Source organism: Lynx rufus, unplaced genomic scaffold (genome assembly GCF_022079265.1).
Source record: "Lynx rufus isolate CCGP_SWC_20201006 ecotype Redwood Valley unplaced genomic scaffold, mLynRuf1.p SCAF_4, whole genome shotgun sequence".
Lineage (NCBI taxonomy): Eukaryota > Metazoa > Chordata > Mammalia > Carnivora > Felidae > Lynx > Lynx rufus.
The window spans coordinates 60,329,265-60,353,561 of NW_025814856.1; the positions used below are offsets into that span (position 1 = coordinate 60,329,265).

Here is a 24,297-nt window from a genome sequence, read left to right on the forward strand (position 1 = left end):
TGTTCTGTGTCCTTCACCTTGACCACGCCTCCTCCCCTTGAGTAACCTCCCGCTCACCTGCCTAACAGGACTCCGACCCTTCCCCAGCCAATCGGCTGAGGCCGCAGCCATTACCTCACCAACTGCCCCTAGGCCCCAATAAAACCTTTCTGCTTTTGAAACTTGCTCTCTCTCCCCGGTATCTCACCGCTGTGTAGGTGCAGGTAGGGGATTGAGCTCGAGCTAGCTCGAATAAAGGCTCTTTTGCTTTTACATCGGACTCGACTCCCTGGCGGTCTTTGGGGATCACGAATTCTGGGCATAACAGTTTGGGCACCAGAAGAACCTCTACAAAAAGTTACATGAAAAAACTCATCAGAAATAGCCCTCCATAGCTGAGTAGTTTAAAAATTCACAAGCCTTGTCACTACAACTATCAAGGTGAATATACACAAGCTTTTACACATCAGTCATAATGATTGGTAAAGGCTGTGGGGGGCTATAGGAATTTCAGTGTGGGAGGGGTCACTGAAGGCTGAAGAGGACAAAGGAGCTTCATGAAGTATAACAAAATGGAAACAAAGGCCTTTGAGAACCAAGGTTCTACTCAAACTCTTGGGCAAATCACTTAAAGAGACATTGAGCCTCAGATTCCTTTTCCAACAAACCCAAACAACAGTGCTGCCTACCACAAAGAGTGCAGTAAGTCACAAATGAGATGGGTTAAAATGCATTTTATAACTATAATTATGGTAAATAAAGAACCTGGCATGTTTTCGAACAATTAACATAAACATACCTTGATTCCATTGCTGAGTAGGCTCTGTGCAGATGCTAGTGTTAAACTTAAAAAATAAAAATGACAGGGGTGCCGAGGGGCTCAGTGGGTTAAGCCTCTGACTTCAGCTCAGGTCATGATCTGGAGCCCTGCTTCCCTTAGAGCTCTGTGCTGACAGCTCAGAGTCTGGATCCTGCTTCAGATTCTGCGTCTCCCTCTCTCTGTCCCCCCACCCCCACCCCGTTCATTCTCTCTCTTTCTGTCTCTCCCTCTCACACACACACACTCACAAATAAACATTAAACATTTTTCTGAAAAAACAGATAAAACTGCCAGCTGTTTTACCAATAAAAACAGGTTTCTCTGGGAATAGAGAATTGCAACCTGAGACAAGCAAACTGTGGCAAAACCACAGACAAGGCCTCCTGGAAAGGAGAGATATGCTCTCTCATAGAGAAAAGGGGGAAAGTTGGAAATGCTGTTATTGAAGTCCATTGGACGAAACTAGGAGTTTAAAGTATACCAGATTTTCATTGAGTATGTTGTGACAGGTTTTCATTGAGTGTGTTGTGACTGTTTCTCATTGTTCCTCACTTCCAGTAGGTCTGTAGGAAACAAGGAGTACTCAACTTGACAGCTCCCTCTGCCCTCTGCCCACCTCCTGACTCCTTTCTAAATGAGGTTTCCTTTTATTACTTTTCACACCGAAGATAAAGAAAGAAATGAATATACCACTGTCCGTGGTTTCTAGAAGCTCGCAATCCAAAAAAGAAAGGAGAATTAATCCATAATTATAACCTAGCATGATCGATGTTCTGATTAGAGCAACCATGGGAGGCTGTGGGAGCCCAGAGGGAGGCATACAACCCAGCCTGGGGTAGGGAGGATAGGCTAAGGGATATTTAGGGGAAACTTCCTGGAGGACAGTGTTTGATCTAACTCTTCAAGGGCAGGTAGGAATAAGCTTGGCAAAGAAAACAGTGGGACAAGGGGAAAAGGTGGTTGGGGCAATGGGAACAGCATGGACAAAGCAAAGGACAGTGTGTCTGGGGTGGACAGCAAGGACAGGAGTGGCTGCATCAATAGGTAAGTACAGATTCTGGAGAACTCAAATAGCAGGGGACCTGATTCTGAAAATGATAGAAACCCATTGAGGAATTTTTAAGCAGGTCAGAGACCTGGTCAGCTCCTCTGGTCGCTGTGTAGAGAGTAGATTTGAGACAGAAAAAAAAAAAAAATTTGAACAGTGCAATTCTATACAAATGTGTTTGTTGACATTTCAAATTACCATGTGATGAGAACCTTTTATGTGCTATATACACTTGCCCTGTACAATTTAAATCTTAAGTGAATTTAAATACCAGTTATTTAGTCAGACTAGCCACATTTTAACTGCTCAATAGCTACCCTATATTGGAAAGCATATATAGAGAACACTCAGAAAGTTTTTTTCCCACAGCATTGAAAGACAAATTACAACTGGGCAGAAGAAATAAAATGCCTAGAAACATTCAGGACTTAAAAAGACCAGGTTCAGGATACCTGGATGGTTCAGTCAGTGAAGCGTCTGACTCTTGATTTCAGCTCAGGTCATGCATGATCTCACGGTTCAAGAGATCAAGCACCAGGTTGGGCTCTGAGTTGACAGCATGGAGTCTGCTTGGGATCCTCTCTCTTTCTCTCTCAAAATAAATAAATAAACTTAACAACAACAAAGTCCAGGTTCAGTTCTGTATGTCAGCTTCTCCTCAGGAAGCTGGGAAGGAAGGAGGATAGACTTCACACCTGCTGGAGTCCTCAGAGACTTCCTTCTGATATGACTAGCACAGCATGAGGACTGGGATAGAAATGTCCCCCTCATGGTCTCCTGGGAGTCGGTTTTCCCATGCTATCATTCAGAGTGTACCCAGGAGGTCTGCCTTCCCCAGGGATTTCCTGAGGTTTCTTATCTCCACAGATAGCCACTTCCCACCCACCATAGAGCCAGGGTGCCTTCTTTCTCACAAAATATTCCCTATAAGATTCACCCACTCCCTCTGTAAACATTTATTAAAATGATGCCTTCCATGTGCCTGTCACTGAGTTAGATACAGTATGGAAAGACAGATATTCAAGGTATAATCACATTTCTCACATGGGCCAACTCATTTACATCTCAAAGTAACATTGTAAAATTACTATTAACATCATCATCCTGTACAGAAGATGAAATTGAGATTCAGAGAGTTTAAGTCACACAGTCAGGTAGCAGTAGCGCTATGGAAGGCTGAAATGGTGCTATGTGGTCTTAAGTAATTTCATACCAAAACTCCCATGCTTTTGATGTTCACAAACACGTTGGGAAGAAAAGATGAACACACACAAATACAATTTATAATTTCCAAGCAATGTAGTAAAAGCAGTGTTACAATCATGCTCAGAAAAATATTGAAGCATCAAACAGGGATGCCTTTCGTGGACATCATGGAAGGTTTCCTGGAGGAAATGACCCTGGAGCTAGTTGGAAGCATTCCACCCACAGAAGCTAGGGGCAAAGTTGTTATAGAGGAGAAAAAGAAGCAAACCAATTTTTTGGTTATAGCTTAAGCAGTTGTCTGATTTGGGAAAGCCTAGGTGGCTGTTTGTGACTGGCTGTCCTCAGGGTTCATTTTCTTGGATTCAAATGCACTGACTCTGGCTTAGTGTTTGCTTTGGTTAATGAGGCGTTAGAGCCACCCTGTCTAGTGGCCTCCTCCTTTAAATATTTTCACACCAGCATATATTCTCCATAGGTTTAAGTTTAAATATAATGAGCAGGGACAGAAACAAACCTTGCTGAAGCAAAACTGTTAGGGATACTTCTTTTTCTTTTAAGTTTATTTATTTATTGAGAGAAAGAGAGAGACAAAGAGCTTGAGTGGGGGAGGGGCAGAGAGAGAGGGAATAGAGAGACCCAAGCAGACTCTGTGCTGATAGCAGCACACGCTGAGAGCAGCACGGAGTCTGACTTGGGGCTTGATCCCACGCACCGTGAGATCACGACTTGAGCCAAAATCAAGAGTTAGATGCTTAAAAGACTGAGACACCCTGGTATACCATTAGGGATGATTCCAACCTGACCTTCTCAATTTAACTTTAATACTAACAGAGACAAAGATGGCTCACACTGTCCAAATATCTTTCTTATTCAATTATTAGATGGATTATTTATGAATGAATTTTATCATAACTGCTAATTGATTAGATAATTGCTCATCGTTTAGCAATAACGAAATCCATAATATTTTATTTCATTTATGGGGTTACTTAAAGCATAATTACATTTATTGTCATGATAAAAAGATTTCTGGTTTTTTTTTTCTTTTTTCTTAGAGAGAGACAGAACACAAATTGGGGAGAGGGGCAGTTGGAGAGAGAAAGAATCTCAGGCAGCCTCCACATTCATCATGGAGCCTGATGTGGGGCTCAGTCCCACCAACCTGGGATCATAAACTGAGCCAAATCAAGAGTCTGACGATCAGTCACCTGAGCCACCCAGGAGCCCCAAAGTGGGTTTCTGATATGATTTCTCAGTACCTTAAGCATTGGAAATCTTCAAACTGGTCTTTCTAACGATTATTTTCAGGCTATCAGGCCAAATTTTCTCTCTATATCACCTGCTTTATGCTATATGCTATATTGCTCTGGGTATTACAATCATAATTCATGCCAGTGTGTGTTGAGATGTCACTTTTATGTATTTGGTCTTTATTATTAATTGCATAAATGCCTGTTTGCATGTATTTGTCAAAAATTGATTTTTAGGGAGAGTAGTATTGGTTTTTACACTTTTCTAATGCTTTCAAACACATTTCTGTCTCACTTATCACCTAGGACGTTTTTCTTCTTAATTAGATTGCTGCGAATGTGCTAAGGTACTATCTCTCCACTTCAAGCCCCCATCTTCTCAGTTCTCTGATTACATGGCAACACGTTCTCTAACTCTTGCTTCAGTTGCTTCAGTTTTATGACATTATCTAAGTCACACCTCTTAAGTGAAAGAACCTTTTCACCAGAAAATGCAGATCCAACTAAGAGTCAAAAAACCTCGATATTGAGTTACTTTCTATGAACTACATTAAGCATTCTCTCCACCTCAAAGTCACAAGTATTTTGTTTTTATTTAAATACCATATGATACGTGTTCACCAGAGCCTTGCAGTTAAGATACACTCAATGATTGTGTTGAGTCATAAGAAAACCCATTGGCTGACAAAGGTAATGGACACCATACATTTTTGCTTCTCAGTCTTTTCAATTGTGGCATTCAACATAAGTCTGTTAGCTGAAATAAGAATTTCTAGGCTGATCAGTAATTCAATAAATTATTAACTTCAGTTGAATACATGTGTCAACACGTAATTAAGAAGGTCATCAACTCAACAAGAATGATGCTACCATCTTCATTGTGTATTAACAACCTCTCAAAGAGTAGCTCTTCAGTCTTCGGGGTTTGCACTGAATTCATGTTTTGAATACAATTCTTAATCCAACATTAATTCATTTAAATTTACCTTTGTGTACAACCTATCTACTTCAAGCAGGCTTTAGTGGGACCATTGGAACTCAGGGACTCTATAATGCCAAAGTGTAAGACTAAAGGAGTTTAATATGAGAACATTTATATTTTATCAGAACATGTGAAAAGTCATCTTCTTCATTTGTATTTTGGTCTAGCACATTATTTCATGAAACTATTTTCTCCTGAAAATCAATTTGCCACAAAGCTTTATTGTATAACCTGTTATATACAATGCATTAGGGTAATAAGAATTTCAAGTTAGAATGGTTACTTCTTTTGAGAAATGTCCATTATTATTTACAAATATTTTAAAATCTCTAACAACATACAATGAGATATGATAATAACTGTATGTGGTCAACTCCCCTAATGGTACAAATGGGAAGAATGTAGATACTGATGAAGGCTGAGAAAATGTTTCAAAAAGTAGAATTCGAAATTTTAGGATTGATAAACAGCACTTTTATAAAAGGGTGAAATTAAAGGAAATAAAAAGTGATCACAAGGATGAAGTATCAGCACTACATCATTACAGAGCAGTCAGGAAACTAACCTTAGTTTGTCAATGAGGTGGATGACATAAAAAATTAAAATCCAGGGATGTCTGGGCGGCTCAGTCCGTTAAGTGTCTGACTTCAGCTCAGGTCATAATCTCGCGGTTCCTGGGTTCAACCCCACATCAGGCTTTGTACTGACAGATCAGAGCCTGGAGCCTGCTTTGGATTCTGGGTCTCCCTCTTTCACTGCCCCTCCCCCACTCACACTCTGTCCCTCTCTCTCTCAAAAAAATAAACATTAAAAAAAATTAAAATCCAGACAGATATTTTCAAAACATTATTGTGCAGACAGTAGATTCACAAAAATACAAGTATTATCAATTGACAATTATGGGGATTTCTTTAGAAACTCTGAACTGTTTCTTTAGAAACAACTCAGTTGTTCCTGTCATCACTCCTCTGAGTTGTAAATGAAAATAACAATACAGTATTCAGTAGCAATAATTTAGAGAGAAAATAATCAAATAAACTTTGAACTTGAGGTGAGAACCATAGTCAAATAAGAAGAGAACCCAAAGCAGTTAAACAGAATAAAACAAATTAAAAATTAAAAATCAGGTGAAGAGAGACAAGAGAAAAACTAGGACGCAAGAGTTTTATGAAAACAAAGGGAAGAAAGTATGTTTCCTCCCCTGTTTTTTTTTTTCTTGTATGGGAATGCACACTTAAGGCTTTATCACAACTTGTTATTTTTAGTTCACAGTTCTTAATAGACAAGCTAACCTATAATTACCAAAGAATGACTCGGAGTAGTTCTTCAGAGAACAGGACACTGAAAACACATTTCCACTTAACAGGAGGGGATTAGTTGGTAGAATGTGTTAGAAAAGCTGCAAATCTCCTACAACAAATATCAATCCTCTCATTCAGGGGTTGTTTTTCATCACTGACTAAAAAATATAGTCAATCCATTAAACTTTCTTTCTTTCAAGTTCTAAAATTGTCCCAGGTGAATTATCAGGGTTTTTTCCCCATCGTGTCACTCTGGTGGGCTGATAAAGACCCAAAAACACCATATGGTCAAATGTTTACTGTCAAACAGCAATCTCTTAACATTAAAAGAAAATGGGTTTTGGATTCAAAACTACATTAAAGAAACACTTTTGTTAGTTTGTTTTTAGTTTATTATGTGCCAAAAACTGAGGTGGGCACAAGCACCCCCCCTCAAAACAAAACAAAAACCCACAAAAATAAAAAACAGAAAAGCAAATGTATTACCATTTAGTGATAAAATTAAACAACAACAGCAAAAGAACACACAAATACCAACAGCACGATATGATGTGGTAAAACATTCTGAAAAGATAGAAGGGAAAGTGACTTTTTGTAAGGTGAGAAAAAGGCAAGTAGTTAACTAACTTGGATCTTAAAAGAGAAGTTGTTTTCCTTTTGTTGTTATTGATTTTTGTCTTTTTTTTCTGAAAAGAAGTAGAGGAAGGCAAATGGGGAATAAGTGTTAAGGTATGAACCCTATTCATGTTTGAGTAGCATCAAGCTTTCTATGAGATTGGAATTTAGCCACACACACACACACACGGAGGTAGTAAATGATTGGTAAGGCTGTTCTACTTGACATCATCCCTGTATTAGCCAGGGTTCTCTAGAAAAAGAGAACTAATAGGATGTAGACACACAGATTAGAAAGATAAGGAAGGGAGGGAGATTTACTATAGGAATTGACTCATGCAGTTGCAGAGATCTAAAAGTCCCGTAATCTTCCCTCCACAAATTGGTATAATTCAATCCATGTCCAAAGGCCCTTGTACCAGGGGCTCGGATATTTGAACACAGGAAAAGATGAATATCCAAGCTCAAGAGAAAGAGTGAATTTGCCCTTCCTTTGCCTTTTGGTTCTATTCAGGCCCTCAACAGATTGGATGAGGTCTACTCACATTGGTGAGGGCAGAGGTCTTTATTCAGTCTACTGAATGAAATGCTAATCTCTTCCAGAAATACCCCTCACTGACCACCCAGAAATAATGTTTTCCCAGCTGTTTGCATTATATAATAATTACAGGGTCTATCCATCAGGAAGAGGTAACAATTATGTCTCTGTGCCGAATACCGGAGCCCCCAAATATATAAAACAATTACTCATAAACATAAGCAACCTTATTGATAATAATGTGGTAATTGCAGGGACTTTAACACTCCACTTACAGAAATGGATAGATCATCTGGACACATGGTCAATAAAGAAACAAGGGCCCTGAATGACACATTGGATCAGATGGACTTGACAGATATATTTAGAACTCTGCATCCCAAAGCAACAGAATATACTTTCTTCTCGAGAAAGTTACAGTTACAGTTACAGTCTTGTACACTAACAATGAAGCAACAGAAAGACAAATAAAGAAACTGATCCCATTCACAATTGCACCAAGAAGCATAAAATACCTAGGAATAAATCTAACCAAAGATGTAAAAGATCTGTATGCTGAAAACTATAGAAAGCTTATGAAGGTAGTTGAAGAAGATAGAAAGAAATGGAAAGACATTCCCTGCTCATGGATTGGAAGAATAAATATTGTCAAAATGTCAATACTACCCAAAGCTATCTACACATTCAATGCAATCCCAATCCAAATTGCACCAGCATTCTTCTTGAAGCTAGAAGAAGCAATTCTAAAATTCATATGGAAACACAAAAGGCCCCGAATAGCCAAAGTAATTTTGAAGAAGAAGACCAAAGCAGGAGGCATCACAATCCCAGACTTTAGCCTCTACTACAAAGCTGTAATCCTCAAGACAGCATGGTATTGGCACAGAAACAGACACATAGACCAATGGAATAGAATAGAAACCCCAGAACTAGACCCACAAACGTATGGCCAACTCATCTTTGACAAAGCAGGAAAGAACATCCAATGGAAAAAAGACAGTCTCTTTAACAAATGGTGCTGGCGTGGATGTGGAGAAACGGGAACCCTCTTGCACTGGTGGTGGGAATGCAAACTGGTGCAGCCGCTCTGGAAAGCAGTGTGGAGGTTCCTCAGAAAATTAAAAATAGACCTACCCTATGACCCAGCAATAGCACTGCTAGGAATTTACCCAAGGGATACAGGAGTACTGATGCATAGGGGCACTTGTACCCCAATGTTTATAGCAGCACTCTCAACAATAGCCAAATTATGGAAAGAGCCTAAATGTCCATCAACTGATGAATGGATAAAGACATTGTGGTTTATATACACAATGGAGTACTACATGGCAATGAGAAAGAACGAAATATGGCCCTTTGTAGCAATGTGGATGGAACTGGAGAGTGTGATGCTAAGTGAAATAAGCCATACAGAGAAAGACAGATACCATATGTTTCCACGCTTATGTGGATCCTGAGAAACTTAACAGAAACCCATGGGGGAGGGGAAGAAAAAAAAAAGAGGTTAGAGTGGGAGAGAGCCAAAGCATAAGAGACTGTTAAAAACTGAGAACAAACTGAGGGTTGATGGGGGGTGGGAGGGAGGGGAGGGTGGGTGATGGGTATTGAGGAGGGCACCTTTTGGGATGAGCACTGGATGTTGTATGGAAACCAATTTGACAATAAATTTCATATATTGAAAAAAAAAAAGCACAGCTCCTATCCATGGGTCAAGATGTGCTCTGAGAAGGACAGTGGGCACAGGACATTCACATCGGCAGTGTCACACTCAGGGACATGGCATCATGAGTGGAGCCAGCCAGACATTTGAATTACAATTTTTCTCTCTACTTCTGCATTGTGTTTAAACAGAGCCCATAAAATTGATTTCCTATAAAACAGACATCAACTGGGAGCATGGGACAAACACTGTTACCATAAATTAGGATTCTAGGATGCCACCATTTCCTAAAGCCATCTTATTTTATACATCAAAGTACTTTTTATTTCTTATCTACCTTAATTACCTTGACTTATTTGAGTAAAAAACCTGCATGCTCTTTCAAAAGCTTTTATATCACCGTACTAAGGGGAAAAACTGGGTATACCCTAGAAATCCATCAGGATGACATTACTTGTATTACGACAATATCCACATATAGTGTAAGAAGAAAATATCCAGAACATTTAGGACAGGAAAGCAGATTTCTACATGAAGCAACATATTCAAGAATTACCATGTCAGGGGCACCTGGGTGGCTCAGTCAGTTAGTGTCTGATTCTTGGTTTTGGCTTAGGTCATGATTTCAGAGTCGTTGGGATCAAGTCCAGGTTGGGCTCTGTGATGACAGCATGGAGGCTGCTTAGAATTCTCTGTCTCCCTCCTCCCCCACTCACACACTCTCTCAAAATAAATATAGGTTTTTTTAAACAAATAATCCAGTGAAGAAAGGGGCAGAAGACACGAATAGACACTTTTCCAAAGACATCCAGATGGCCAACAGGCACATGAAAAGATGCTCAATGTCGCTCCTCATCAGGGAAATACAAATCAAAACCACACTCAGGTACCGCCTCACGCTGGTTAGAGTGGCTAAAATGAACAAATCAGGAGACTATAGATGCTGGAGAGGATGTGGAGAAACGGGAACCCTCTTGCACTGGTGGTGGGAATGCAAAGTGGTGCAGCTGCTCTGGAAAACAGTATGGAAGTTCCTCAAAAAATTAAAAATAGAACTACCCTATAACCCAGCAATAGCACTGTTAGGAATTTACCCAATGGATACAGGAGTGCTGATGCATAGGGGCACTTGTACCCCAATGTTTATAGCAGCACTCTCAACAATAGCCAAATTATGGAAAGAGCCTAAATGTCCATCAACTGATGAATGGATAGAGGAGATGTGGTTTATGTTTACAACGGAATAGTACTTGGCAACGACAAAGAATGAAATCTGGCCATTTGCAGCAATCTGGATGGAACTGGAGGGTATTATGCTAAATGGAATAAGTCAGACAAAGAAGGACGGATAGCATATGTTTTCACTCGTATGTGGATCCTGAGAAACTTAACAGAAGACCATGGGGGAGGGGAAGTGGAAAAAAAAAGTTACAGAGAAGGAGGGAGGCAAACCATAGGAGACTCTTAAATACAGAGAACAAGCAAATGGGTGGGGAGCAGGGAGGGGAAGTGAGTGATGGGCATGAGGAGGGCACGTGTTGGGGTGAGCACTGGATGTTTTATGGAAGCCAGTTTGACAAATTATATTTAAATAAATAAATAGGTTTAAAAAAAAACTGGTAAGCAAATGAATAGGTCTTTTACCTGGGACCCTAGAAGCTCAAATCAAATTTGCCCAATTTTGGTGCATATTGAAAAATATTTTGTATGTTCTGTGCTTCTGGCATTTATATATTAATGTATTTGAAACAAACAAAATTTATACGTTCAAGTATTTTGAAACAAAAAAGTGCGTTAGGCATAGAAGTTTCAGAGAATGTAAGGATCTGCAGTGATGAAACCTTTAATATAATTAGAATTGTCAATTTTCCTTCTTCTCCCTGAAAATAGACTTGATAAAATTGGGAGAATACTTAAAGTTCACATGTCAGTCATATCATCAGCATTGTCCAGAGACTTCAGTATAAAAACTGTCTCATCATTTGATCTGATTAGATTTGTCCTAATCTGTTTTTTAAAGGGTGATTTTTTTTGCATTTTTATAATTTAAAAAAAATTGGAAAACTTGAAAATTAAATTGTTAAAATAATATTGAAAGCATCCATAATCCTGCTATTCAGAGAAAACATTTTGTATATTTTAATTTACTCTAGCCTTTCTATAAATATCATTTTTTTAAATTGAGTTTATCAGGGTTTTTGACTTTTATTTTAAAATTTTATTATAGATAATTTACTATATTAGAATATTCTCAATAAGTTTGATGCATACTTGATATTTCAGCCTTTGAATATGCTGTAATTTATTTAAAATTTCCACATAATTCAAGTATGTTGTTCTTTTTTCCATTTCAGACAAAATTGTAAGTATCTGTATACATTAGTCTTTGCAAATTAGATCATTTATAATATATATACATATATTTAAAAGATGCTACCTGGTAATGACTTTTTAGATACAACACTAAAGACACCATCCATGAAAGAAATAAATGACAAACTGGATAAAAATTGAAATTAAAGCCTTTTGCTCTGTGAAAGATAATGTCAAGAGAATGAGAAGATAAGTAAAACATTGGGAGAAAATAATTAAAAGATACATTCTCATAAATGGCTGTTTTCTAAAATATGCAAAGAAAACAATAAGAAAACAATAAGAAAACAAAAAACTTAATTAAAATATGGACCAAAGACCTCAACAGACACTTCACCAAAGAAGATAGAAAGATGGCAAATAAGTATCTAAACGGATGCTTCACATTATATGTCATCAGGGAATTACAAATGAAAACAATGTACCACTACACACCTATTAGAATGGCCAAAATCCAAAACACCAAATGTTAGCAAGGATGTGGAACAATGGGAACTCTGATTTATTGCTAGTAAGAATGTAAAATGATGCAGCCACTGTGGAACCCAGTTTGGTGTTTTCTTACAAAACTAATCGTAGTGGGGCACCTGGGTGGCTCAATCAGTTAGGTATCCGAGTTCATCTTAGGTCATAATCTTATAGATCATGGGTTCAAGCCTTAAGTTGGGCTCTGTGCTGACACCTCAGAGCCTGGAGCCTGCTTCAGGTTCTGCTGCCCTTTCCCTGATCACATTCTGTCTCTCTCATAAAATAAATAAACATTTAAAATAATTTAAAAAAAGAATCACAGTCTCCAGCAATATGCTACTTGGTATTTATCCAAAGGAGTTCAAAGTTTATGTTAAAGATTTACACCCACACAAAAACCTGTACTTGGATGTTTGTAGCACATTTACTCTAATTCAGCAAAACGTGCAAGCCACCTTATAATATTATCCAGCGCTGAAAAAACAAAAACAAAAACAAAAACAAAAAACCTATCATGCCATGAAAAGACATGGAGGAAACATACATGCATATTACTAAGTGGAAGAGGCCAATCTGAAAAGGCTATGTACCGGGTGATTCCAACTCTATGACATTGTGGAAAAATCAAAATTATGTAGGCAATAAAATGATCTGTGGTTGCCAAGGGTTCTGGGCAGGGAAGGATGAATAGGAAGATCATAGAGGATTTTTAGGGCAATGAAAATACTCTTTATGATACTGTACTGATGGATGTATGTCATTATATATTTGTTCAAACCCATGCAATATATAACTAAGATAAGCCCTGTAGTTTGTATGAATATAAAACTGCTGTATAAAAATAAAGGTCAAATTTTAAAAAATGCTGACTAGATTGACAAAAATCATGTCATATTTTAATTTGCATTTCATTTCTAGTAAATGAGATAAGAACTTTATTTATTTATTTATTTATTTATTTAATTAATTTATTTTTTTTTCTGTTCTAGTTTTTATTTTAATTCCAGTTAACATACAGTGTTATACTAGTTTTTTTTTAATTTTTTTTTCTTGTACTTGCATAACTTTTATTTTTATTATTATTTTTTATATATATGAAATTTATTGACAAATTGGTTTCCATACAACACCCAGTGCTCATCCCAAAAGGTGCCCTCCTCAATACCCATCACCCACCCTCCCCTCCCTCCCACCCCCCATCAACCCTCAGTTTGTTCTCAGTTTTTAACAGTCTCTTATGCTTTGGCTCTCTCCCACTCTAACCTCTTTTTTTTTTTTTTCCTTCCCCTCCCCCATGGGTTCCTGTTAAGTTTCTCAGGATCCACATAAGAGTGAAACCATATGGTATCTGTCTTTCTCTATATGGCTTATTTCACTTAGCATAACACTCTCCAGTTCCATCCACGTTGCTACAAAAGGCCATATTTCATTTTTTCTCATTGCCACGTAGTATTCCATTGTGTATATAAACCACAATTTCTTTATCCATTCATCAGTTGATGGACATTTAGGCTCTTTCCATAATTTGGCTATTGTTGAGAGTGCTGCTATGAACATTGGGGTACAAGTGCCCCTATGCATCAGTACTCCTGTATCCCTTGGGTAAATTCCTAGCAGTGCTATTGCTGGGTCATAGGGTAGGTCTATTTTTAATTTTCTGAGGAACCTCCATACTGCTTTCCAGAGCGGCTGCACCAATTTGCATTCCCACCAACAGTGCAAGAGGGTTCCCGTTTCTCCACATCCTCTCCAGCATCTAAAGTCTCCTGATTTGTTCATTTTGGCCACTCTGACTGGCATGAGGTGATACCTGAGTGTGGTTTTGATTTGTATTTCCCTGATAAGGAGCGACGCTGAACATCTTTTCATGTGCCTGTTGGCCATCTGGATGTCTTCTTTAGAGAAGTGTCTATTCATGTTTTCTGCCCATTTCTTCACTGGGTTATTTGTTTTTCGGGTGTGGAGTTTGGTGAGCTCTTTGTAGATTTTAGATACTAGCCCTTTGTCCGATATGTCATTTGCAAATATCTTTTCCCATTCCGTTGGTTGCCTTTTAGTTTTGTTGGTTGTTTCCTTTGCTGTGCAGAAGCTTTTGATCTTCATAAGGTCCCAGTAATTCACTTTTGCTTTTACTTCCCTTGCCTTTGGGGATGTGTCGAGTAAGAAATTGCTACGGCTGAGGTCAGAGAGGTCTTTTCCTGCTTTCTCCTCTAAGGTTTTGATGGTTTCCTGTCTCACATTTAGGTCCTTTATGCATTTTGAGTTTATTTTTGTAAATGGTGTGAGAAAGTGGTCTAGTTTCAATCTTCTGCATGTTGCTGTCCAGTTCTCCCAGCACCATTTGTTAAAGAGGCTGTCGTTTTTCCATTGGATGTTCTTTCCTGCTTTGTCAAAGATGAGTTGGCCATACGTTTGTGGGTCTAGTTCTGGGGTTTCTATTCTATTCCATTGGTCTGTGTGTCTGTTTTTGTGCCAATACCATGTTGTCTTGATGATTACAGCTTTGTAGTAGAGGCTGAAGTCTGGGATTGTGATGCCTCCTGCTTTGGTCTTCTTCTTCAAAATTCCCTTGGCTATTCGGGGCCTTTTGTGGTTCCATATGAATTTTAGGATTGCTTTTTCTAGTTTCGAGAAGAATGCTGGTGCAACTTTGATTGGGATTGCGTTGAATGTGTAGATAGCTTTGGGTAGTATTGACATTTTGACAATATTTATTTTTCCAATCCATGAGCAGGGAATGTCTTTCAATTTCTTTAAATCTTCTTCAATTACCTTCATAAGTTTTCTATAGTTTTCAGCATACAGATCTTTTACATCTTTGGTTAGATTTATTCCTAGGTATTTTATGCTTCTTGGTGCAATTGTGAATGGGATCAGTTTCTTTATTTGTCTTTCTGTTGCTTCGTTGTTAGTGTATAAGAATGCAACTGATTTCTGTACATTGATTTGTATCCTGCAACTTTGCTGAATTCATGTATCAGTTCTAGCAGACTTTTGGTGGAGTCTATAGGATTTTCCATGTATAATATCATGTCATCTGCAAAAAGCGAAAGCTTGACTTCATCTTTGCCAGTTTTGATGCCTTTGATTTCCTTTTGTTGTCTGATTGCTGATGCTAGAACTTCCAGCACTATGTTAAACAACAGCAGTGAGAGTGGGCATCCCTGTCGTGTTCCTGATCTCAGGGAAAAAGCTCTCAGTTTTTCCCCGTTGAGGATGATGTTAGCTGTGGGCTTTTCATAAATGGCTTTTATGATCTTTAAGTATGTTCCTTCTATTCCGACTTTCTCAAGGGTTTTTATTAAGAAAGGGTGCTGGATTTTGTCAAAGGCCTTTTCTGCATCGATTGACAGGATCATATGGTTCTTCTCTTTTTTTTTTTGTTAATGTGATGTATCACGTTGATTGATTTGTGAATGTTGAACCAGCCCTGCATCCCAGGAATGAATCCCGCTTGATCATGGTGAATAATTCTTTTTATATGCTGTTGAATTCGATTTGCTAGTATCTTATTGAGAATTTTTGCATCCATATTCATCAGGGATATTGGCCTGTAGTTCTCTTTTTTTACTGGGTCTCTGTCTGGTTTAGGAATCAAAGTAATACTGGCTTCATAGAATGAGTCTGGAAGTTTTCCTTCCCTTTCTATTTCTTGGAATAGCTTGAGAAGGATAGGTATTATCTCTGCTTTAAACGTCTGGTAGAACTCCCCTGGGAAGCCATCTGGTCCTGGACTCTTATTTGTTGGGAGATTTTTGATAACCGATTCAATTTCTTCGCTGGTTATGGGTCTGTTCAAGCTTTCTATTTCCTCCTGATTGAGTTTTGGAAGAGTGTGTGTGTTCAGGAATTTGTCCATTTCTTCCAGGTTGTCCAATTTGTTGGCATATAATTTTTCATAGTATTCCCTGATAATTGTTTGTATCTCTGAGGCATTGGTTGTAATAATTCCATTTTCATTCATGATTTTATCTATTTGGGTCATCTCCCTTTTCTTTTTGAGAAGCCTGGCTAGAGGTTTGTCAATTTTGTTTATTTTTTCAAAAAACCAACTCTTGGTTTCGTTGATCTGCTCTACAGTTTTTTTAGATTCTATATTGTTTATTTCTGCTCTGATCTTTATTATTTCGCTTCTTCTGCTGGGTTTAGGCTGCCTTTGCTGTTCTGCTTCTATTTCCTTTAGGTGTGCTGTTAGATTTTGTATTTGGGATTTTTCTTGTTTCTTGAGATAGGCCTGGATTGCAATGTATTTTCCTCTCAGGACTGCCTTCGCTGCATCCCAAAGCGTTTGGATTGTTGTATTTTCATTTTCGTTTGTTTCCATATATTTTTTGATTTCTTCTCTAATTGCCTGGTTGACCCACTCATTCGTTAGTAGGGTGTTCTTTAACCTCCATGCTTTTGGAGGTTTTCCAGTCTTTTTCCTGTGGTTGATTTCAAGCTTCATAGCATTGTGGTCTGAAAGTATGCATGGTATAATTTCAATTCTTGTAAACTTATGAAGGGCTGTTTTGTGACCCAGTATATGATCTATCTTGGAGAATGTTCCATGTGCACTCGAGAACAAAGTATATTCTGTTGCTTTGGGATGCAGAGTTCTAAATACATCTGTCAAGTCCATCTGATCCAATGTCTCATTCAGGGCCCTTGTTTCTTTATTGACCGTGTGTCTAGATGATCTGTCCATTTCTGTAAGTGGGGTGTTAAAGTCCCCTGCAATTACCACATTCTTATCAATAAGGTTGCTTTGTTTATGAGTAATTGTTTTATATATTTGGGGGCTCCGGTATTCGGCGCATAGACATTTATAATTGTTAGCTCTTCCTGATGGAGAGACCCTGTAACTATTATATAATGTCCTTCTTCATCTCTTGTTACAGCCTTTAATTTAAAGTCTAGTTTGTCTGATATAAGTATGGCTACTCCAGCTTTCTTTTGGCTTCCAGTAGCATGATAAATAGTTCTCCATCCCCTCACTCTGAATCTAAAGGTGTCCTCAGGTCTAAAATGAGTCTCTTGTAGACAGCAAATAGATGGGTCTTGTTTTTTTATCCATTCTGATACCCTATGTCTTTTGGTTGGCGCATTTAATCCATTTACATTCAGTGTTATCATAGAAAGATACGGGTTTAGAGTCATTGTGATGTCTGTATGTTTTATGCTTGTAGTGATGTCTCTGGTACTTTGTCTCACAGGGTCCCCCTTAGGATCTCTTGTAGGGCTGGTTTAGTGGTGACAAATTCCTTCAGTTTTTGTTTGTTTGGGAAGACCTTTATCTTTCCTTCTATTCTAAATGACAGACTTGCTGGATAAAGGATTCTCGGCTGCATATTTTTCCTGTTCATCGCATTGAAGATCTCGTGCCAATCCTTTCTGGCCTGCCAAGTTTCAAAAGAGAGATCAGTCACGAGTCTTATAGGTCTCTCTTTATATGTGAGGGCACGTTTACCCCTTGCTGCTTTCAGAATTTTCTCTTTATCCTTGTATTTTGCCAGTTTCACTATGATATGTCGTGCAGAAGATCGATTCAAGTTACGTCTGAAGGGAGTTCTCTGTGCCTCTTGGATTTCAATGCCTTTTTCCTTCCCCAGTTCAGGGAAGTTCTCAGCTATTATTTCTTCAAGTACCCCTTCAGCACCTTTCCCTCTCTCTTCCTCCTCTGGGATACCAATTATGCGTATATTATTTCTTTTTAGTGTATCACTTAGTTCTCTAATTTTCCCCTCATACTCCTGGATTTTTTTATCTCTCTTTTTCTCAGCTTCCTCTTTTTCCATAACTTTATCTTCTAGTTCACCTATTCTCTCCTCTGCCTCTTCCATCCGAGCCGTGGTGGTTTCCATTTTGTTTTGCATTTCATTTAAAGCATTTTTCAGCTCCTCGTGACTGTTCCTTAGTCCCTTGATCTCTGTAGCAAGAGATTCTCTGCTGTCCTCTATACTGTTTTCAAGCCCAGCGATTAATTTTATGACTATTATTCTAAATTCACTTTCTGTTATATTATTTAAATCCTTTTTGATCAGCTCATTAGCTGTTGTTATTTCCTGGAGATTCTTCTGAGGAGAATTCTTCCGCTTGGTCATTTTGGATAGTCCCTGGTGTGATGAGGACCTGCAGGGCACTTCCCCTGTGCTGTGGTGTATAACTGGGGTTGGTGGGCAGGGCCGTAGTCAGTCCTGATGTCTGCCCCCAGCCCACCGCTGGGGCCACAGTCAGACTGGTGTGTGCCTTCTCTTCCCCTCTCCTAGGGGCGGGATTCACTGTGGGGTGGCGTGGCCCGTCTGGGCTACTTGCACACTGCCAGGCTTGTGATGCTGGGGATCTGGCGTATTAGCTGGGGTGGGTAGGCAAGGTGCACGGCGGCAGGGGGGGCAGGCTTAGCTTGCTTATCCTTAGGTGATCCACTTCAGGAGGGGCCCTGTGGCAGCCGGAGGGAGTCAGATCCGCTGCCGGAGGTTTGGCTCCGCAGAAGCACAGAGTTGGGTGTTTGCGCGGAGCGAGCAAGTTCCCTGGCAGGAACCGGTTCTCCTTGAGATTTTGGCTGGGGGATGGGCGGGGGAGATGGCGCTGGCTAGCGCCTTTGTTCCCCACCAAACTGAGCTCTGTCGTCCAGGGGCTCAGCAGCTCTCCCTCCCTTTGTCCTCCAGCCTTCCCGCTTTCCGAGCAGAGCTGTTAACTTATGACCCCCCAGACGCTAAGTCGCGTTTGCTGTCAGAACACAGTCCGTCAGGCCCCTCCGCTTTTGCAAGCCAGACTTGGGGGCTCTGCTTGGCCGGCGAGCCGCCCCTCCGCCCCGGCTCCCTCCCGCCAGTCCGTGGAGCGCGCACCGCCTCACCGCCCTTCCTACCCTCTTCCGTGGGCCTCTCGTCTGCGCTTGGGTCTGGTGACTTCGTTCTGCTAATCCTCTGGCAGTTTTCTGGGTTATTTAGGCAGGTGTAGGTGGAATCTAAGTGATCAGCAGGATGCGCGGTGAGCCCAGCATCCTCCTACGCCGCCATCTTCCCTGGGAGCTCCTTTAATTTATTTTTTAAGGTTTATTTTTATTTATTTTGAGAAAGAAAGAGCAAGTGGGGGAGGGGCACAGAGAGAGAGAATCCCAAGCAGGCTCCAAGCTGTCAGAGCAGAGGTGGATACAGGGCTTGAACCCATTAACCATGAGAACATGACCTGAGCTTGAAGTCAAGAGTCAGATGCTTAACCGACTGAGCTACCCAGGCACCATGAAAAATAACTTTTAAAACAAATGCATTATTCCTTCTGAATTTTGTTTCTTAATTGCATACTTATATAATTTGCCTTATTTTTTTTATTGCTTTTTAGTATTTTTTTTCAGTATCCATATTCAATTCTGTGATCTACTAGGACTTTGAGGCTTGATGAAGACTATAAGCATTCTTTAAATAAAAAATGATTAACTGGCATTCATACCCAATTTGTGAGCTAGTAGCCACTTTACTCTTTTTCTTAAAGACAGCATTTATAAAACATGACCCTGTCCGAGCTTTATCCCATGATTGTAGTGTTATTGGTAGGGACAAGTCATTATTAGTTATTGAGGAGGTAATGTAAGGTAAGCTGTTTCTATACATGTGGACAGTACTGCCTGAGAAATCATTGCACATTTGTGACCAGAGGAGTAAATATGTGAGAGTCTTGTTTTTTTAAATGTTGTCCGCCTATGCATAACTGTTTTACTGTCTAAAGAATGCTAGAGATAGAAGATGCAGAGGTTCTATTCAACTTCATACCTCCTCGGATATTTTGAATGTTATGACTACAGAATAACACATGACATTGTGAGTAGTAGAAAGACTACAATTATTGGCTTACACTCTAAAACACTTTAAAACTTGGTTCTTGTCAATCCATACTTTTAAACAGCTGTTTTAAAATCTTGCTAATTGTTGGTATACCTTTAAGCAGCTGTTTGAAAATCTTGGTTATTTTGGGGGCACCTGGGTGGCTCAGTAGGTTAAGCATCTAACTCTTGATTTGGGCTCAGGTCATGATCTCACAGTTGTGCTACTGAGCCCCATGCTGTGCTCAGCTCTGACAGCCTGGAGCCTGCTTAGGATTCTCTCTATCCCTCCCTCTTTTCCTCTCTCAAAAGAAATACACATTAAAAAAGAAAAAAAAAATCTTGGTTATTTTCAAAGAGAAAGAATGAGCCCAACTCATGAGAAATGGTGGGGCAGATAGTAGGGTGTCCTGTAACATTTTCCAAATCTGCTTTCTTTTGTAGGATACAACATTTACTGAGAATGCTAATTTCAAACTTTGTGCTAGGGCAGTACTGTCAAATAAAATTGTAATGGGAAATGGAAATGTGAATCACATATGTAATTTAAAAATTTTTATAGCCAGACTACTATACTATATACACTATAAAATATTTCAATGTTGTATTTTAGCAAATATATAAAACTATTACTATTTCAACATCAAACCATTATAAAAATTAATGAGGTTTTTACCTATTTTTGTACTAGGACCTAAATACCTGCTTTATATTTTAAACTTACAGCACATCTCAGTTCAGAGTAGTGACACATTTCAAGGGCCCAATAACTATACATGACTGGTGGCTGTTAAATGACATGCAGAGAGTTCTAGGTTCTCAAACATGACCTATTCCTAACTTCTGATTATGCCAATAGATATGTGGAAGTTGAGAGACAAGAGTAAGGGACTTGGGTTTGAATTCTAAATTCTAACAATATACCAAAATCAAAAGGAGTGGTAGGTTAGTAGCTAAGAATGTAAAACCCATCATTGGTTACATATGAAATCAATAAATGATTTTTTTGTGTGTGAATAAGACAGAGTGTAATGGTAGATAATAACTGACAAGTTTTTCATTTTTGCAGGTAAATTCTAAGTTTGAAATAAGAGTTATTCATATTGATAGTGAAAGAAGCAAGCAGAACTCTTAATCACCCATGGTAGATGTGGGGTCAGAATGGTATGTAGATCTAAGGGAAATTAGTTAGAAGTAAGAAGTCTCAAAAATTAGCCAAAAAATATCCTTAGGAGTTTGGATTGCACCTTCATTTAATTATCTCCAGTTCCCAGGAGAAACTAGAGACAATTGGTCCACCTTTGAGAGCTTATTAAAAACTAATTCAGATGAGTTAAATGAGTCAGTTATAATATTGCCTGAGGATTCCAGAAGAAAAATAAAATTTTTAAAAATGTTGATTTTTCCTATCTTTTAGTTGTAAATGCCACTCAAAATCACCTAATCTTTGTAAAAATTCTACGTATCACAATAAGACTGCCCAGAAAAAACAAGTATTTTGTTTGTTTGTTTGTTTGTTTGTTTGTTTTCCTGGTATATCTTATGTAACTATTTTTTATGGCATTTCTTTGTCATCTTATGTTAGTGGTTCTGATTATTGTCCTCAGGTCTATGATCAGCAGCAGGAAAAAGTCAAACCTTAAAATAAGGTCTTCCCAAATGTAGAGTTAAGATGTTAAGAATTAACACACATGTATTTTCTTGAGGAGATAATCAGGTAACTTCTCTCTTTGGAAATATGATTTAATGTTTCACGATATAGACAGAGAGTACAATCTTATTTGTAGCAAGTAATCTGTGAGTATATTTTATTTTCTGTCCTACTAAATTACCTCTAACAGCCAGACGTTCTGGAAGAACAATTAGGTCTAATGAGTGATTCTTCAAAATTTCACCAAGAGAGAACACTGAATTTCTTTTCAGGGCTAAATAAAGCTTCAGTGTAACCAAGTATTTCCTAGGGTCACGAGATTTATGCAGTTACTTTTTAAATTAAGAATCTTATACCTAGAGGGGCACCTGGGTGGCTCAGTTGGTTAAGCATTGGACTTCAGCTCAGGTCATGATCTCACTGGTCAATGAGTTCAAGCCCCATGTAGGGCTGTGTGCTGACAGCTCAGAGCTTGGAGCCTACTTTGGATTCTGTGTCTCCCCCTGTTTGTGCTGTCTCCCTCTCTCTCAAAAATAAACATCAAAAAAAATTTTAGAAAAGATCTCATACGTAAAGAAGCACAAGAATTATATACCATTCCTTTAACAATGTAGCTTCTTATATCTTTTGAATCTGTTTTAAATTCCATCAGTAGTAACCACCAATTGTTCAGCTCTTTTCCAGAAACTGTAGTAGATGTGTGAGGCTTTTTCTACATATGTGGCTTCTCTGGGCATAAACAAGTCTATTTGACATCTTCTTCAGAAGGTAATGTCTATCTGTAGCATATGAGCATTCTGTAAAAATAAATCTCACTGCAGTTTAATGAAATTGTTATACAATACTGTAAGCTTTCTGAACTATAATATGAAACATTAAAGGGGTTTCCTTCTTCTTCCTTCTTTTTATAGTGTACTAGAAATCTTATTTGGCCTGAGAAAATAGGATAACTAATATTTAGTAATCTTTTTAAAGTTAATCTCCTGTTAACATGTAACACCTTTCCTGGCCACTAGGGTCTTGGACTCTTCTCTAGTTACTTCCCTCCATAACACTGCCCAACTTCAAGGACAAATTTCTAGATCATTGTCTGTATGTCACTATCTTTTATAATTGTTTGGTTTCCAAAATCTTAAAACTCTTTATCTGAAACCCTCTACCTTTCCAACCTTCAAATTCCTTTGGTGGCACTGCTACTGAGTGTAGCTGCCATCCCCCACCCCACCCCACCCTTACATCTCCACCTGTCTTCTCCATTCCCTATCTCCAGTGACCTAGAAATTGAGCTCCTTTAATGGGTCATTCTGTAGCAGGCTTTGTTTTCCTGTTTATGTGGCCTGGACACAGTCATCGCTCATTTCAATTGTGCTCACTCAAGACTTTTTATTCATTTGCTCCTCTTCACCTTTCACCACAGAAAACTTGCCATTGATAACAGGGATTGGTCCAAGAATTTTATGTGTCTCCTTGTCATCTCAGATGCTTAGGACTTCTACAGAAACATTACATAGCTATACTGATCAGATCCTTTAGGGTTATGAGTGTAGAATCTTCTGCCTTAACTGCATTCTCTCTCTCTCTCTCTCTCTCTCTCTCGTTTTGTTGTGTATAGGTTTTTTTGTTTGTTGGTTTGTTTGGATTTTTGGGTTTTTGGTTTTCCCAAGGCATTTCTTTGGGCAGACCTAGGGACAGGGAAGCTCTGTATGTAAAAGAAGATTTTGGTCCTCTCCATGGTAAAACATGGCTTCTATTGGCCATGCAAGACCCGGTGGGTCAGTGGGAACTTGATCATAGAGTCATGGAGTTGGTTGGCTGCTGGTAGGCACTTGCTGGCTGCAGTCTCCTCCACCTTTATAATCTGGATCGAGTGGGCCCAGGTGCAATGCCAGGTGTCCATGTCTCAGTAGCACTGGGTAACAGCACCTGCAGTGGTCAGGTCCAGTACTGTTGGTACATATTGTGAGTGCCACTGGGGAGTCATGGCACAGACAGGTGCCAAAGTTCTTGACCCACATGGGGTATTTCTGAAACACCTGTCCATAGTAGACAATTTCCCTTGAAGATATATTTATCTTCTTCAGCTGAGAGACAAAGTACCAGAAGTGGAACGTGTTGACAGCATGATTATGTACAAAGATGTGCACGTGATAGAGGCGCAGAGTATGGCATTTGGGGTAGGCAGGCAGTGCTCTATCACCTTGTACTCTCCCAGTGTGCCTGAGGCCTTTGGGGCGCACTTTCCACTCTCACTGCGGCCCACAAAAGGAAGTGTTGGCTGCATACTTATTAATGTCTGATACCTTTTTCTTTCCTGTTGGCTCCAGGTCCCTTTTTTGTTGTGGCTGCCCCAGTGTTACCAAGCTACTATCCTTAACTTCAACAGATGTCTTGGATTATTTCTTCAGTGAGAAAACAAGTCAACAGTCACGAAATTTCTTTGCTGCCCCTCTTTACCCTCTATCACAGATTCTTCATATTCAGTGATACTAGGATTTATCTCACTTTCTCCTCCAATTTCAGAGAATGAAATACCTTTTCCTTCTTAGGGTTAGTTTTCCAACGATTTTCTTGCTATCTCTCCTTTCTATGTACTTTAAGAACTTACTTC

General features: G+C 39.1%; 1 pseudogene; it reads right to left on the reverse strand.

The window, feature by feature from the left end:
* Positions 1-354: 354 nt before the first annotated feature.
* LOC124523374 (60S ribosomal protein L18a-like) lies at positions 355-23,970 on the reverse strand (annotated as a pseudogene).
* Positions 23,971-24,297: the final 327 nt, after the last annotated feature.